The sequence below is a fragment of the Pinus tabuliformis genome, chromosome 8 (genome assembly GCF_031772625.1).
Source record: "Pinus tabuliformis cultivar Carrire ecotype Pingquan chromosome 8, CPIR1, whole genome shotgun sequence".
Classification (NCBI taxonomy): Eukaryota; Viridiplantae; Streptophyta; class Pinopsida; order Pinales; family Pinaceae; genus Pinus; species Pinus tabuliformis.
Genome location: NC_142294.1, coordinates 810,124,478 through 810,140,729, shown reverse-complemented (window position 1 = coordinate 810,140,729; position 16,252 = coordinate 810,124,478). Strand labels below are relative to the sequence as shown.

Sequence of the window (16,252 nt, the reverse complement as noted above, 5' to 3'; positions counted from 1 at the left end):
TCATCCTCTGAGCAACCAAATCTCTCCCCTTGTCTTTGATGGCCTTGGTGACTTCCTTGGCTAGCATCTCGGCCGATTTCTCCTTTTGCCGCCCTTTTTCCAAACTTCCTGTAGAAACAGTCTCTGTCTTCCTGTAGAAACAGTCTGATAACTTTTCTCTGTCTTCCTGTAGAAACAGTCCTCTGTCTTCCTGTAGAAACAGTCTGCTAACTTCCTGTAGAACTGCCTTCACTGTTTTGGTCTGCGCGGCTGAGGGTGCCTTCTTCTCGAACTGTGCTGCTGCTCCACTTGTTGGGAAGGATTTTGCTATTGCATATGAAGATGGTGTTGATCCAGCTGTTGTGACCACATAATTTGAGGTTGATACAGTTCTGACTGTTGGGACTGTGGAATACTGAATTGTAATTGATGTGACTGCAATGCCTGTTGGGCTGAATTCAAAGGCTTGGTTATGTCACTGCTCCCCAGTTTTTGTAAGGTAGCAGCAGCCATAGGACGATAGTAATCTGACTGGATGGCTGAGTTTATTATATCAGGTCTCTGATGCATGTTCATCCATTGGAGTAAACCAACACCAGGCATTGTAGGATTTTGAGAATTAACAATACCAGTCTCCTCCCCAAACCACAGTGAAGATCTCTTGATGGCACTCTCTATTTCTGATTCTTCACCCAACATTCCTGGCTGTCGTGGGCGCTTGGGCCTGAAGAAAGGCGGAGGACAAAAAAAAAATGGGGTGGCACCGGGCTCAATCTCCCAGATAGAAACTCGATTCTGCCTTTCACCAGCAGTTGATTCATCCCACCCAACCTGGATATTATGCCACTGTGAGTTTGGCCATTTCATAGAATCAAGATCACTAATCCCTGTAATGGTACCCATATATCTGCGCATGCCTGATTCCTCAGTTTCAAACATCATCCTGAACCGCATGCCAAGTGAAACCTGGGTGCCATAGATTGCTTCGTTGTACTTAGATAGAGGAATGACAAACTCTGAAGGGCTTGCCCTTGGATTGTAGAAAACGGTAAATGGGCTATGGTTTGAAGCAGCATGCGCTGCTACAGCAAGAACACCAATATTCATGCTGTCACTAGACAGGACAGATGACGACATAGTTGCTTGTTTCCGATTTGCACGCCTTATACCCAGAAGTAGTTGTGATTTTTCATCCCTTATAAAAAGGACAGAGTCACCAGCAAAAAGTCTCTTCGCACTCACAAATACACCCCATCATGTTGTTAGAAGATGCCTCTTTGGCTTACCACGATAGATATGTCTGAATGTCCATGCATGGTTATGCAAATCTCTGGCCACAAGTTCTTGAGCTGGTGGTTGCATCGTATAATCTAGTGGTGGAAATGAAACAAGAGGTCCCGCGCAGGCATGCCAAAGTTCAGAATTAATGCTCCTCCTTTCCCCTCGTTTTGAGCTTGAACTTTTCTAAAAATCCCGTGGTTTCTTTCTGCAGGGTTGTTTTCTGCCTTTCCTGTAGACGACATCCTGTAGAAAACGCCTGTAGGATGTCTCTGCGCCTTTGAATGATCTTTGCATGCGGGAGAATTGTTAACAAGCCCAAAACTTGATGAAGGACGTGAGTTTAACATTTGCAAGTGTAAATGAACAACAGTTAGCAAGTGTACCTGAACAACAATTACGTGAGCCTTCAGTCGAGTGTTCCTTTATTCACTGCGTGATTTGTGGTGAGGTGGCAAAAAACATGCGTGCTGGCTTGTTCAAACTGAAGTAATGTCATGAACTGCTGTTGTTATCTATTTGTTCTCTGCTTGTATTCAATTCCATTAGTTACACTAGAGTTTAGTTAATCCCCAACTGACTGTGTTTTGTTTTGAACTTCACGTGAATGGCTGATCCATGCATGCGTGATTTTTGCCTTGCTGATTGCAATTGAACGTGGCTCCCTTCTTGGCTGAATCCACTCATCTCATTCATTCATGCAATTCTCGAATTACATTCATGAAACAAAGGAATTAAGTTAGTCACGTACCTGCAAGTTAAACGGCTGATTGTGAAGCGTGTTGCTGCATGCATGTGTTGATCTTCATTCGCTGCATGTATGGTGGCTTGACTGATGATTTATGGCTGTTTTTTTCTTGTGCAGGTGCCCTCTGGATGGATCTAAGCTGCACGCGTTCATTTCCACGTTCAACTCTGCCTGTTCAAGCTGCTGCTGCTGCATGGTCACAACCAGAACTTCTTTTTGCCATTTCTACCAAACGGTAGATCGGTTTGATCTGAAACTCGGTGAGCATGTTCACACCATCATTATGCATCTCCCATAGCAAATTCGTGATCAATGGATGCACGGATTTCGAGAAAAATGGAAAATGGATGAAGATTTCAGAGGTCGATTTCTCGGAAACCGTGCATCGGAATCGGCTGAAACTGCTTGGGTAGGCTACTATCACCCACGTGCATCTCCCCATGAAACAAGTTTTGAAACAGATGCACGGTTATGGAGAAAATGCAAAAATGGTTGATGGTGATGGAGGCGGATTTCTTGGAAACCGTGCATCGGAATTGCATGAAACTGCTCAGGCATGTTTTCATCAACCTTGTACAATTCCCCATAAAGCAGTTTGTCAAATGGATGCATGGTTTTTAGGTTATGGCAAAAACAAATTCTGCTCTATGGATTTTTGCCTCAAAGCTTTTTGCATGTGCTTGCATGGGATGACAAAATGAATTTTGGCTGTGATGCAGGTATGGAGCTGATGGAGGAGGAGTTGGAAGATTGCATGAGGGCTTCTGGACCCTTGAGGAAGCTACCATGCTTGCCAAACCACTTTGTGAAATGCATGCCTAGTTTCCCACAATTTCTACAGGAAGTTCCTGTAGAAGCACAATGAGAAGCACAAGGAGGTGGAAAAAATGATGGATGAAGGCAAGGGATGGACACACAAGTGCTTGCAGGCCTAATCAACAGATTCCCACCATTAGATTCACTTTTTAAATTGTATTTGGCTTGTCCAAAGGTTCTACAGGATGTTTCCTGTAGAAATACAGAGCTTCCTGTAGAAGACACAGTTTTGAGTAAAGAAGCATAATGACATGATAAAATGATGGAAAAGGGGTGAGGAATGGAAACATGGATGTGGGTAGGCCTCATGAACATATTCCAAGCCTTCAGGTCCTCCTCGGAGATCAATTTGGCTTTTTTTGTAAGCTTCCTGTAGAAGATACGAAACTTCCTGTAGAAGGCACAAAAACTCCTTTCTCTTTGTTTTGAGTGATCCACCTGACCTACAATGTCCTTCTTGCAACCTGCAATGTCACTGCTGCAACATGAAATTATTCAATGGAGATTAGCTTTTTATTTTTTATTTTTTCTCTTTTTTTTTTTTTGAAAAAAAACAACTAGGGCGCCTCATGGAGGTTTTCACCCTAATTGCCTGCCCTGGGCGCCTCCAAGGGAGGTTTTCACCCAGAGATCTTATTCTCTTTTCTCTATTTTTTCCAACCCATTGACCGCCTCATGGAGGTTTTCAATCAATGAGCCAATCTAAGGTGCCTCCGAGGAGGTTTTCACCTTAGATTTTTGTTTTTTCTCTTATTTTCATTTTTTTCTTTTTCTTTTTTCCTTTTTTTTTTTTTTTACCCTACCCTACTTGAAAAACAAAATCATTTTCAAGTATAAGAATACTTCCAATGGAGCCATGTGCACATCGAGATTAGAGACAAGATGATGTAAAGGCTCGGAATGCATGCTTTAACAACTATCCAACTTTCAGAGACAACATGATCTGACTTTGAAAGTACAAAACATAGCTGAGGAGGAGAGTACTGCTGCAACTTAGTGACCTTCTGAAACCATGTCTCAATATAGCTCTGATATCCTTGGTTCTTTTGCTGATCTGGATCATGTTTCATGTCACCCTCTATCATGACTTTCTCATCTTCCTCCTTTTGCTGATCTTTCTCTTGAGTACATGGAAGATTTGATGGTAACCATGAGGAAGCTTTCTTGATCTCTGATTCTGATCTCTTCCCTTCATCAAGTGCAGCCCATGGTTCTTTGATCTCCTCTTCTGAATCTTATTTTGGTGGAGGTGATCCTTCAATGCTGTCAAGATGATCTCTCTTTTTCAATGCTTTTCCTGAGCTATGGTGAACATCATTGAGCTCACGAGGCATCATTTGCACATGTTGTGCCTCAGATTTGCAATGGGGCTGAGCTGCTCCATTGCATGGTTTTGGAAATGGAGGTATGGGTAGCTGAGTGGAGGTGTGAAATTGAGATGGAGATGGATGGCATTGTGGTTGGGTAGGCATTTGGGGTTGCCTTGGTGGAGGAGGAGGCGATGGTTGTGGATGAGCAGGTGGTGGAGGAAAATGAGTGGGATGAGAGTTGTACTGGGGCCTCCACTCCTGATAAGGTGCATTCCACTGAGGCTGTGGCTGAGCATAAGAGTGAAATGAATGAGCAACTGGTTGGGCATAATATGGATCTGTGAAGGAACAAGGAGGATATGACCAAGGAGGAGGTGTAGACCAGGAAGGATGAGCAGGGGGATCCCAAGAAGGCATGAAAGTGTCTTGATAAGGGTCATAATAGGTTTCGGGTATCCCTTGCAGTTCCTGCTGGTAAGGTCTAGGTCCATGTGGCCTCCTTTGGTTCATATAATAGAGTGATTCTGTGGCTCCCTTGGCTCTTTGATATGCAGCTTTGATTCTGGGCAAGGAAGGGCACTGATCTGTAGGATGGTATTCTTCACATACAAAACACACTTCTAGGGAGTGCATTGGACATTCGTTCCTAGGATGCTTTTTAAGGCACCTAGGACAAAAAATGACCAAAGCCCTCTTGGCTTCTTCTTGCTTCTTTTGGATCCGCAAGGTATCCAGTTGCATGGCAAGAAACTGCCTCATATCACTCTTGAAATCTTCGATCTGATTTTCAAATTCATCTTTGGACAAGGGACTGCTCCCAACATTTCTGCTTGTAGCCATTTGCTTCAGAGGAATGTTTCTTCTTCTCCTCCCCTAGAGGTTCTTCAGATATGTCTTGATGTCCACCCAGGGGTTCTTTCATCATAGCCATCGAAGAAGAACGTTGGCTGTGTGAAGCAGTGGGGAGGTTGTGCAATCATTTTTCTAACTTATCTCTACTCCTACAAGACATGAAATGAAATCTTTTTGGTTGATTTTTTTCTTTTTCTACTTCTACATGCAAAACTAAAATAGATTGAACTGCAACTAACTATCTTGCTAAAATGAACATGCGGAATTGAAATGAAAGCAGGAAAGAACTAATCTACTTACTCAAATGAAATTGCAGGAATGGAAATGCTAGTCTACGCTTGCAGAATTGAAATGCGGAATTGAAAGGCTATTCTAGGAAAGCAGGAAATGCTAATCTATGAAAGCAGGAAATGCTAATCTACTTTTGCATAAATGAAATTGCATAATGGAAATGAAATAAACTACTTAGCAGAAGGTTGTAGTAGAAGATAGAAGAATAGCAACAATCACCAATACTCTGCCGCTTCCCCGGCAACGGCGCCAAAAAGATGGTGAGCTCCAGTATTGTAGCAATAATGCTACAACTCCTGGGGCTTCCTGTCTCTTAATTTTATCAACCCGGTAGTTCGTACAAACTTGGAAGCGACGGTGCTGTATGCACAAGTACTAGCTCTTGTCGCAGCTATCACTTGGTCAGTTGGCACAAGTCCGCTAGGGCTCAAGCCAACTTCTATAGGCTCTCAGAAGAAGATTGTTAAATGATGGACGAAAGCTAGCTCAAGGAAGACTAATCTACTTAGCAAAAATGAACTGAAAGCAAATCAAAACATGGAAACCCTAGGAAACCCTAATCTGACTAGTTTAACCTCTATGATGCAATGGTGAGAGTGCAGATGTCTAAGAATGATGCCATTACCTCTAGTTATGTGAAATGCATGAACTCAAACTACTTTCATGAAAAAAGACATTGTTTTTATGTTTTTGCTTGAATGGTTGGAGTGATTGTGATTTTGTTCTTATTAGGGTTTGGTTGTGCAGAGGTGGTGCAGAAGGAAGGAAAGCTTGGGAAAGGTTGGGGAGGCTAGGAGAGGTCCCCAGAGATCCTTAGCATCAGTCCACAGAGGTTCCTCACGTTCAGAGGCTCAGCATCCGAGTGAGTGGCCTCCTACAGGATGTCTGCAGGGGATTCTATAGGAAACGCAGGGATTTCTACAGGAAGGTCTGCAATTCTTCTACAGGATGTTCTGAAATGGGATGTTTGAGGATGGATGGTTCATGGAATATGCATGGCTGGTTATGAAGGTAGGATGGGGGTCTGAAGTGACCCAGGAACTGATGGATGGAGTGGTGAGGTGATGTGGAAAGCTGACTTGGCTTGAAGGTGGTTGAGACAACAATGGGGAAGAAGGTAAGGTTACTTGGCAAAAGAGAAGATGGGAGATGAGGGAACAGACTTGGTGATGGATGAGCTGATCTGAACGAGGAGGTGATGAAGATGATAGAGATGCCCTGCACAATGCTTATTCAAACAAATCAATGAATTCTTTCAAACAAACCAAGTCCTAGCTAACTCAATCCAACTGTTAATGAATGAGTAAACAATAGCCTTGTTTGGAAAGAGAACCATATACATCACATGAGAAAGAACATGCCAAAATATCTAAATGCATACAAACTCCTACCAATCTATTATAAACATGAGAAGCTACTTGAACCATCAAAAGAAACCTAAGTAACAAAGCACGAATTAAATCTAAAGAGCCGATTTTATTTCAAGAACGCAGCAAACACATAAAGATAAACAAGGGAGGTACTGGGCGCTTGAGATGGGCCCAACCGTAAGAACTACAGCCTCCCAAGAGCGATTTAGAGCTGGTGCAAAGCTGGATCCATCTTTATTAATGAAGAAATGAAAAGTACATCAAAACTGTCCACAAGGAGAACTTGAACATGAGCTGAAAGCAAAGCTAATCTATTGCATAAAAATCGAACTACCAACTAGCTAACTAATGGCTAAAACAAAATGACTAACTAGCTACAAAATGACTAACCACTAGCTAACCAAAATGAGGCCCCAAGCCTTCTTATTTATACAATTTGAGGACCCAACAGTCCTCCTAAAAGTTAGGGACTTGGCTGCCCAAGACTTGTAGTTAACAGCAGTCCAACTTGACTTGCTTGGCTGCCCTTGTGCTCATTGATTTGGTGGCCTTTGAACTCCGAGCTGATGGTGGAGAATTCGACGTAAGGGCCCATAAATGAGGGGGACACCTTCCTACAAATCCTCTAGCTTGTTCTCCCACGAATTTGGCTGCCAAGTGCTCATTAAGACCTTCAATTTTGTCTCCAAGTTGACCACAAAGGCTACACAAAGCACCCATTAGACTTGTTGGCATAATGACTAACCAAATTCACTCTATTAACATAAAAATAATCAAAAACATGCAATAAACAAATGAGAATGGTGGACTAAGCCAAATTAGGAGGTTGAATCAGCCCAAATAATTGTACATTTTTGGGGCTCATCAAGGCCCTAGGCCTTTCTACTTATACAACTGAAGCCCCCAATAGCTTCCTTAAAATCATGGAGGCTTGGCTCCCAAAACTTGAGATAAACATAAGTTATCCTCCACTTGCTCGGCTGCCTCCTAGTACATTGATTTGGTTGTTTTTGCTCCGAGTTGCATGAAGGAGAAGTCGAAGTGGGGAGTCATAAATGAGGGGGATACCCTCCTATAGATCGTCTCCTTTGTCCACTTCAAATAATTGCTTCCAATTGTCCATTAAATCTTTGACTTTGTCTTCAAAATTCAACAAAAATCTACATTAAACACATATTAGACTCCATGGCAACATAACCAACCCAACTCACTCCATAAGCATAAATATAATCAAAAAACATGCAATAAGCTAAGAGAATGGTTGATTAAATTATGTTAGGAGGAAAAATGAGCCCATATAATTACCCATTTATGGGGCTCATCATCACCCCCCTATTAAAGGTGTTGCTCATCCTCTGAGCAACTTATTCTATCTCCTCATCTTTGATGGCCCTGATGGCCTCCCTAACATCCCATGCTTTTGAAGTGATATCCTCTTCTCTGTCATGGAATCATGCCTTTTTGTCCACCTCTTCCCACTGTTGTTGCTCTTCTACCTCTTTTTTGCCTTATAGTATTCCTAGCAGTCGTGGTGGACTCAATTTGAGGCCAATCCAGTTGACCTTCAAATTCTGCATAGAGTGCTTGTACAATGGCACTCTCCTTAATGCTTCTTTCATCTTTGTTGGGGAGTGATACTCCCTGATCTGCAAACTGTGTGGTAGGGTGTTCCACCTCCTCATACAAGCATGAATACAATCATCCCCAAGTAACCTTTCCATGTCCTCAAAATGTGCAATGGCCTAAGCTTGCTCATTGATATACTTAGGGGTACTTTGGGGATTATTTGCAAGTAGATGGTGTGTCCTGATGAGAGCCATGGGATTTGATGGCTCCGCTATGATCATTAGGGGCTCATTCTGCTCCTTTATCATCAACTTCCTTATCTCTGCTGCCCTTAATTCCTCATGATTCATCCATGATGCCATGGCCATTAGTTGCAGGTCCCCTAGCCTAGCATTGGGGTCCCACACATTCATGTCGATGAGGGCCATGTTATACAAATAGAACTCTGCTATTTTTGCCTTGTATTCTAATGAACTTTGGTCACATAGGTCCATAAACTATCTATAATCTTGGAAAGGCATTGTGTCTCTCTATGAAAAAGTCTTTATCTAAAACTACAACCATTGGTCCTTGAGGTATAATCCATATGATTTTGTTGGTGTTCTGCATTGCAGTGCCTCCATGGACCAGCTGGCCATGCATGCCAATTGTGTCTCTTTTTCTTGCAGCTATCTTTTTAGAAATTCATTTTCTGTTTGAAGGTGAGTTCTTGTGATTGCTTCTCTATGTTTGACAACACTTAGTTCTCTACCCATTTCTCTGAGTTGATTCCCCATATGGCCAATATCCTCAACTCCCTTGTATTTGGTGACCTGCATCCACCTATGGTTTCTTATTCTTTCTTTCTCCAACTCAAAGAAAAGTGGGATTGCAAATTTCCGTGGAATGATTCTTCCCCCCTCAAGAATATTATAGTAAGAGCCCAAACTAGGCTGGGGGTTAGGTTCTTGAGCCTCTCTTGCTTCCTCCTTCCCCTATGACTATCCTTCTAGTCTTTTTTCAAGTTTTTTGATCTCCTGTAGTCTTGACAGGGTCTCCTGTAGAATAGTCTGTGCCTCCTGTAGGACTATTTTTGAGTCCTGTAGTTCTACTTTTTCCTTCCATGTGGGAGATCTATGAGTCCCCCTTTCATAAGTCATAGGTGCCTTGGAAGGGGATTCCTTCTCTTGGGTAGAGGGTGAATCTTCAATAAAAATGGGCACATTAGAAGAAGGTTGGGGTTTCCCTTGTTTGATCCTTGTGCTCTTCCTAGCCCAGAAATACATTGAGGTCTACCTCTTCCTCTTTTCTTTTGGTTTAATTAGGGTGCTAAGGCTAGTGAGAGCAGCTGCTACCTCTCTTTCTAGGGTCTTAGGAGAAACCTCTGTCTTTTCTGCCCCTTTTTCTCCTCCTTTTGTCTTTTTCTCTGTCTCTATTGGTTTTGTTTCCTCCTGTTCTGTTTGGGTTTCTTCCTTCTCCCCTTCTTGTTCCTAAGTTTCTTCCCCTTCTCCCCCTTGCTACTCCTCCTTCCCACTATCAGAACGACTGATATCATATGTGAGGGCCTTTATGTCATATTCTACTGTCATGTTTCAGAAAACCTCCCATGCTATGGGGATTGTGAAGGTATGGAGGGATTCTTCCACTAACATTTTAATTAACCGATGGTGAGCCAGCTGATCTGGACCTCCTGCCTTCAACTTAATGCTGGAGTCTATGATTGTCTGTAGGAGAAAATATGGGACGTTAAGTTTCTAAGGGATTGGAGTGTCCATGCCATATCTTAGCTCATGGAGAAGTCTAAAATGGTAGCCATAGACTACACTATACCTCCCTTCATAGGAAATATATTTGATGATTTGGTAACTGACATCATCCCAAGGGTAGTGTATGCTTGTCCTTCTAATGCCATTTTGTCCTCTACAGGATGTTCATTGTTTTGGAAAACGTTTTTCTTGGCAGACTGTCCAATTGGTTTTTCATCTTCACTCCAAGGTAATCTAAGAGGAAGGGTGGTAACCTCCATGGAGAGACCTCTAAAAGTAATAGTGGCATGGGTCCTTGAGTGAGGGACTAAAGAAAGGGAAAATTCCTGAGAAACTTCTTCATCAAACCCTCAAAATTTCTCAAAAAATGGCATCCAATCCCCCTGTCATTTTTCTTATACCCCTTTTGAAAACCAAATGATCGAGACAAGAATTTTGTAGAAAACAGGAAAACAGAGAAAAATTGTGTTTTTTTCTTTTTAAGAAAATAGGCAAAAGTTTTTTATGTAATTCTTCTTCTTCTATGGACTCAATTCCTCAAAGTTATATCATTCCTTGCACATATTGATAATCAAGGTGGGTATGAACAGAACGTACCTACTCAAGCCAGAAATCGAGCAAAAACCTTGTGTTTTCTCCTTAAAAACAACTTACTGCCCCTCCTGTAGAACTTCCTGTAGGTGCTCCTGTAGAACCTATAAGTTCTCCTGTAAAATGCCGATAGCATGAGGATGGATGAAAGCGATGGAGAACGATGGTTTCGATGCTATGGGGGTGACAAAGAGCTTGTTTCAGCTAAGTGGATGAGGATGAAATGAAAGAAAAGGTGGTGAAGGAGTTTTGAGGAGGAGTACTTATTTCTTCTTTTAGATATTTCCGGTGAGGGGGTGAGCTAGCAAAAAATGTACGTTGCCATATTTGGACCATTGGTCCCCATTCACCTTGTCATTATGCTTTCTTCCTGCAATCACCTCCCTTCATTGCATCGGAGTTTTCAAATCCCCCACTACCTGTCCTTGGGATTTCTCTCTGAGTTTGACTATATGCATGTGTGGTGGCATCTTCGGATGAGCGCGGTCAATTGGATGATGGTGGCCAGTTAACTGGCCACCTTTTCTTGTTCAACCCTAACCATCTCATTTTATTATGCATATTTTTCAATTACACCAGTGTAATAGAGGAGTGGGTTAGTCACTTACTTGTGAGTCAAATGTATATGTTGTGAGGCATTTTGGCTCCTTTTGCTGCTGCATGCTTTCTGATGTGTGGCTAGTTGTTTTATGTAAGTATCCTCTCGCTATATCTAGCTTTAGATGTATCCTTCAATCCCATGGTTGTACTTCTTTTGCTGTTGTGGCTTGATTTTAATGGGATCAACTGCTACAATAATTCATAGAGGAGCTCCTGTGGCTGCTTCTCGCTTCAAACTTTTAGCTGATTTTTTGTGCTGGGAGTTGTGAGGATGATTCCAGAGATGTTGATGGAGATGGAGAGGTACTTGGTAAGCTGCAGGTGACATTTGAGGTGTTGCTCCCTTTATTTTTTTATTTTTATTTTCTAAAAGATGGATTCTGTGTTTTTTTCAACGAGAAGGAAAAAATGATGATGATGAGGTCGTGCAGGTGTGGCATGGATGGAAAGGAGGGTGGATAGCTGTAGGAGGGTCTACATGCTCTTCATGAAACTTCCCAGCCCCTCAAACTACTTACTGGAACCATTTCTAGCTCTCTGTGATTTCTACAGGAGCCTCCTGTAGAAAACATAGGGCCTCCTATACAACACACAGTTTCCGAAAAAAGGACACAGTGGGGTGGAAGAAAGGTCAGAAATGATGGAGAAGAGTGTGGAGGAGATGAAACAGGATTTGTGGCATCTTCTCTTGCTCTCTATGGTCCTCCTGCAACCTGAAATGCACATTAAAATTCAATTTTCTTTTTCTTCTTTTCTCTGTTTTGTTTTTGGGAAAGACAACTAGGGCACCTTAAGAAGGTTTCCACCCTGATTGCTTACCCTGGGTGCCTCCAAGGGAGGTTTTCACCTAGGGATCTTATTCTCTTTTCTTTTCTCTTTTTTTTTTTGCATCACTAGGCCACCTTAGAAGAGGTTTTAAACCCAATGATGGGACTCAAGCGCCTCATGGAGGTTTTCACTTGACTCCTTATTATTTTTTCCTTTTTTCTCTATTTCTTCAGTGTGTGGAGGCTGAGACATGCCCTACTACCATAACTGTTTTATTCAAATCTTCAATGAACTCTTTCTTGGAGAGGGGCTTCTTGTAAATTTTCAACCTATGTCCATTGACAAGCATGGGGATGGCTTCCTTATCAATGGTTCTAATCATAATTGAACCATTGTCATTGCATTTTTCCACAGTGTAGGGTCCCAGCCATCTTGTCCTCAACTTTCCCTTGAAGTCTTTATACCTTGAATCATAGAGCAATGCCAAATCTCCCTCTTGGAATTACTTCTCCTTGATATTTTTATCATGCCATATCTTCCTCTGAAGCTGAACTACCTTCGTGTGGAGGGCCTGCAATCTTTGTTCATCCAATCTGTTGAGCTGGAGTAGTCTTTCCTTCTATGCATGGCTGAGGTCTAGGTCCAGCTGAGCTGCCATCCTTAATGTATTGTATTCAAATTATATTGAGAGAAAAGCCTTCTTCCCATAGACCAGTTCATAGGGTTTGAACCCTGTGGTGGTCTTCCATGTTGTGTTGTAGGCCTAGGTGGCCTCAACTAATCAGTCTACCCAATCTTTTCTACTGTTGCTCACTACCTTGGTCAGAATTCCTTCCAAAGCTCTATTAGTGACTTCTACCTGCCCTTTGGCTTGTGGATGGTAAGGGGTGGAAGTCCTGTGCTTGATTTTATGATTTGTGAGTAGGTCTCCAATCAAATTGGAAGTGAACTGACTGCCCTAATCTGGGAGTATTTCTATTGGATACTTGAACTTATAAAATATGTTTTCTCTCAAAATCTCAACTATTTTTTCCTCTGTTGCTACTTTGATTGCTTTTGTTTCTTCCCACTTTGTAAGATAATCAGTGCACACAATGATGTATTGCTTCTGTTTTGAAGAAGGGTTGATAGGACCCACAAAGTCCATGCCCCACTTCTCAGATGGCTCAAAGGTCACTTGAGGTTGCATGGGCATCTCATCCTTTGGAGTAGGTTTCCCCATCCTTTGACACCAATCACATTAGCTGGTGTATCTCCTCACATCTTGATGAAGAGTGGGCCAATAGTAGCCTACTTGCAATATTTTGAAGGCAGTCCTCTTTGCTGCAAAATGGCCTCCACAAGGCCCGTCATGACAGGTCAGGAGAATGTCAAAGACTTCCTCCTCCTTGACACATCTTCTCAAGATTTGATCTAGGCCAAGTTTGAAAAGATTGCCCCCAATCCAGGTGAAAGGGGCGCTTTTCCTCACGATCTTTCTTTTCTCCTTTGAGGACAGGTGTGGTGGAAACTGTGTTGAAACCAAGTAATTTGCTATATCAGCAAACCATGGAGAGAGTACTGAGATAGAAAATAGGTGTTCATCTAGCATTTGATCATCCACCATTCCTTCTTCATCTGCAGGCAAATTTACTCTAGAGAAAAAGTCAGCAACAACATTTTTTTTACCAAGCTTATTATCAATGGTCAAATCAAACTGTTGGAGTAAAAGCAACCATCTAATAATGCAAGCATTTACATCCAGTTTGTTCATTAAATATCTAATTACGGCATGATTAGTGTGCAAAAAGGTTTGATAGCCTATGATATAATTTCTGAATTTGTTTAAGGAATGCACCACAGCTAGGAGTTCCTTCTCGATTACCGTGTAGTTTAACTCTGCCTTCGACAAATTTTAGCTTATAAAGTATATGGAATAAGGTAACTTTTCATGAATTTTTCCTAAGGCTGCTCCTATTGCTTTGTTCAAGGCATCCATGTGAATGTGGAAAGGTAGGGCCCAATTTGGGCCTCTCAAAATTGGGGTAGTCACAAGTTTGCTTTTCAAGGTATCTAGGGCTTCTTGATAGTTTTAAGACCATATGAACTCGACATCTTTTCCTAAAAGACCAAACAATGGAGAGGCTAACTTACTAAAACCTTTAATGAATCTTCTGTAATATCTAGTTAAGCCTGGGAAACTTCTGACATCTCTCACCTTTTGAGGAGGTGCGACCCTTTGGATGATGGCAACTTTGTTGGGGTCCACATGCAGTCCTTGTTGAGATATTGCATGACCTAGAACAATCCCTTCAGTCATCATAAATTCACATTTTTCTGGACTGAGGGATAGGTTCATTTCAATACACTTGTCCAAGACTTTTCCTAGGTTAGATAAAGCTTCATGAAAGTTAGAACCATAAGGATTGAAATCATCCATATATATTTCCACTGCATCATGAACCAGTTCAGAAAATATACTCAATACTGCTCTCTGGAAAGTGGCTAGAGCATTGCACAAACCAAAGGGAAGGACCCGATATGAAAAGGTACTCCAAGGACAAGTGAGAGTGGTCTTATATTGGTCTTCCGAGCTGATTTGTATCTGATTGTATCCACTAAACTCATCTAGGAAGGAGAAAAAAATTTTCCTCGACAGACCATCTAACACTTGATCTATGAAAGGAAAAAGAAAATGGTCCTTTTTAGTGGCTTTGTTCAATTCCCGATAATCGACAAAGATTCTCCACTTACCATTTTTTTTTTGGCACTAGCACCAAAGGAGAGACCCGATTAGAGATGGGGTAGATGAATCCTGCATCAAGTAATTTTTGCAATTATTCCTTAACAATGTCTTTAAGGGCTAGATTCATCCTCCTTTGAGGCTGCCTGACTGGTTTGCAATCTTCCTTAATGTATATATGATGAGTACATACCGAAGGGTGCACTCCCTTCATCTCCTTCTAACTCCAGGCGAAGGCATCTAAATGCTTTCTCAATAAGCTGCACAGTTCCTTCTCCTAGGAAGTGGATCTAAGGGATGAATTGATTTTCAAGGTTTTTTCTGGGCCGAACTCTATATTCTTAACATGGAGAGAGGTGGGGTTGGCCACACGGAGATCAGTGAAGGGATTTTCTTGGGTTTCTTTCACTATATCTTCTAATGGAAAGGTACTGGGGGGTGGATTCTGAATTAAATTTTCAATGATATCATCCTCATCTTGTGGTTCCCCCCATGGTGGTTTCTAATCCACAAAGTGGTGCAGAATAGACTTCATCCTCATCCTCCTCCTCCAACCAGAGAGGTAGATCATGTTCTAGCAAGGGTTGGGCCAAAGGGTAGGACTAATTGTTTAGGCATATGCCCATTCTTGATGGTCATGTTCCTAGCCCGATGGCTGATATAGGCATCGATAGTAGCCAACTAGGGTCTTCCCAAGATGACAGGATACCCAGTGAGCTTTTCCTTCGGCTGGAGAACTAAGAAATCAGCAGGGTACTCCCAAGAATCAATGGAGACCATCACATCTTCCACAATCCCTTTAGGGGTCACAGTGGAGCGGTCTGCTAACTGTATTACTATCATGATCTTCCTTAGGGAGCCCTGGAGATTAAGTTTGAGCATGGTGTCCTTTGTCATCACATTAATGGCAGCTTCCAGATCAATCAAGGTATGTGGGATCATGGTGCCATTAATGTGGACATCAACTACTGGGCTTCCAAGGTCCAGTATATTTCAGACACATTACCTACCCCAACATTAGGTCGGACAATTGTCCTATGACATTGATGGTTGGGGCATCTCTCTTGTGCCTACCTAGATGCCTAAAGCACTTCTCTTTGATCATCCTATTGTATATAGGCACATCTTTTATGGCTTGGAGAAGTGGTATCTTCACACATAACTATTTCAACTCTGCCAAAAGTTCAGTCTCTTTTGGGGTGGGCTGTGTTGTCCCAGATAGTCTCTCAAGAAAGGGTGGAATTGCTTTAGGTTCACTTTCCTCTTTATCTTCCTCAACCTCCCTAGGTGGAGGTTGGCTATTTGGGAGAACCTTCCCAGATCGTAGGTTTATCTCCTGAATCTTCACAGCATATGTTTGGCATGATGATTCCCCAATATATACTTGCTGAGCCTGTCTGTAATTCAGGTTCGGGTTTGGTTGGGTAGGCATTTGGGGTTGCCTTGGCGGAGTAGGAGGTAATGGTTGTGTTTGAGTAGGTGGTGGAGGAAAAAGAGCAGGAGGAGAGTTGTACTAGGGCCTCCACCCCTAATGAGATGCATTCCATTGAGGTTGTGGCTAAGCATAGGATTGGAATGAATGAGCAGCTGGTTGGGCATGGTATTGAGATGGAAAG

General features: G+C 42.2%; 1 pseudogene; it reads right to left on the bottom strand.

Annotated features, from left to right (window-relative positions):
• Positions 1 to 306: 306 nt before the first annotated feature.
• LOC149238047 (auxin response factor 19 pseudogene) overlaps positions 307 to 16,252 on the bottom strand; it is a 65,329-nt pseudogene continuing 49,383 nt past the window's right edge.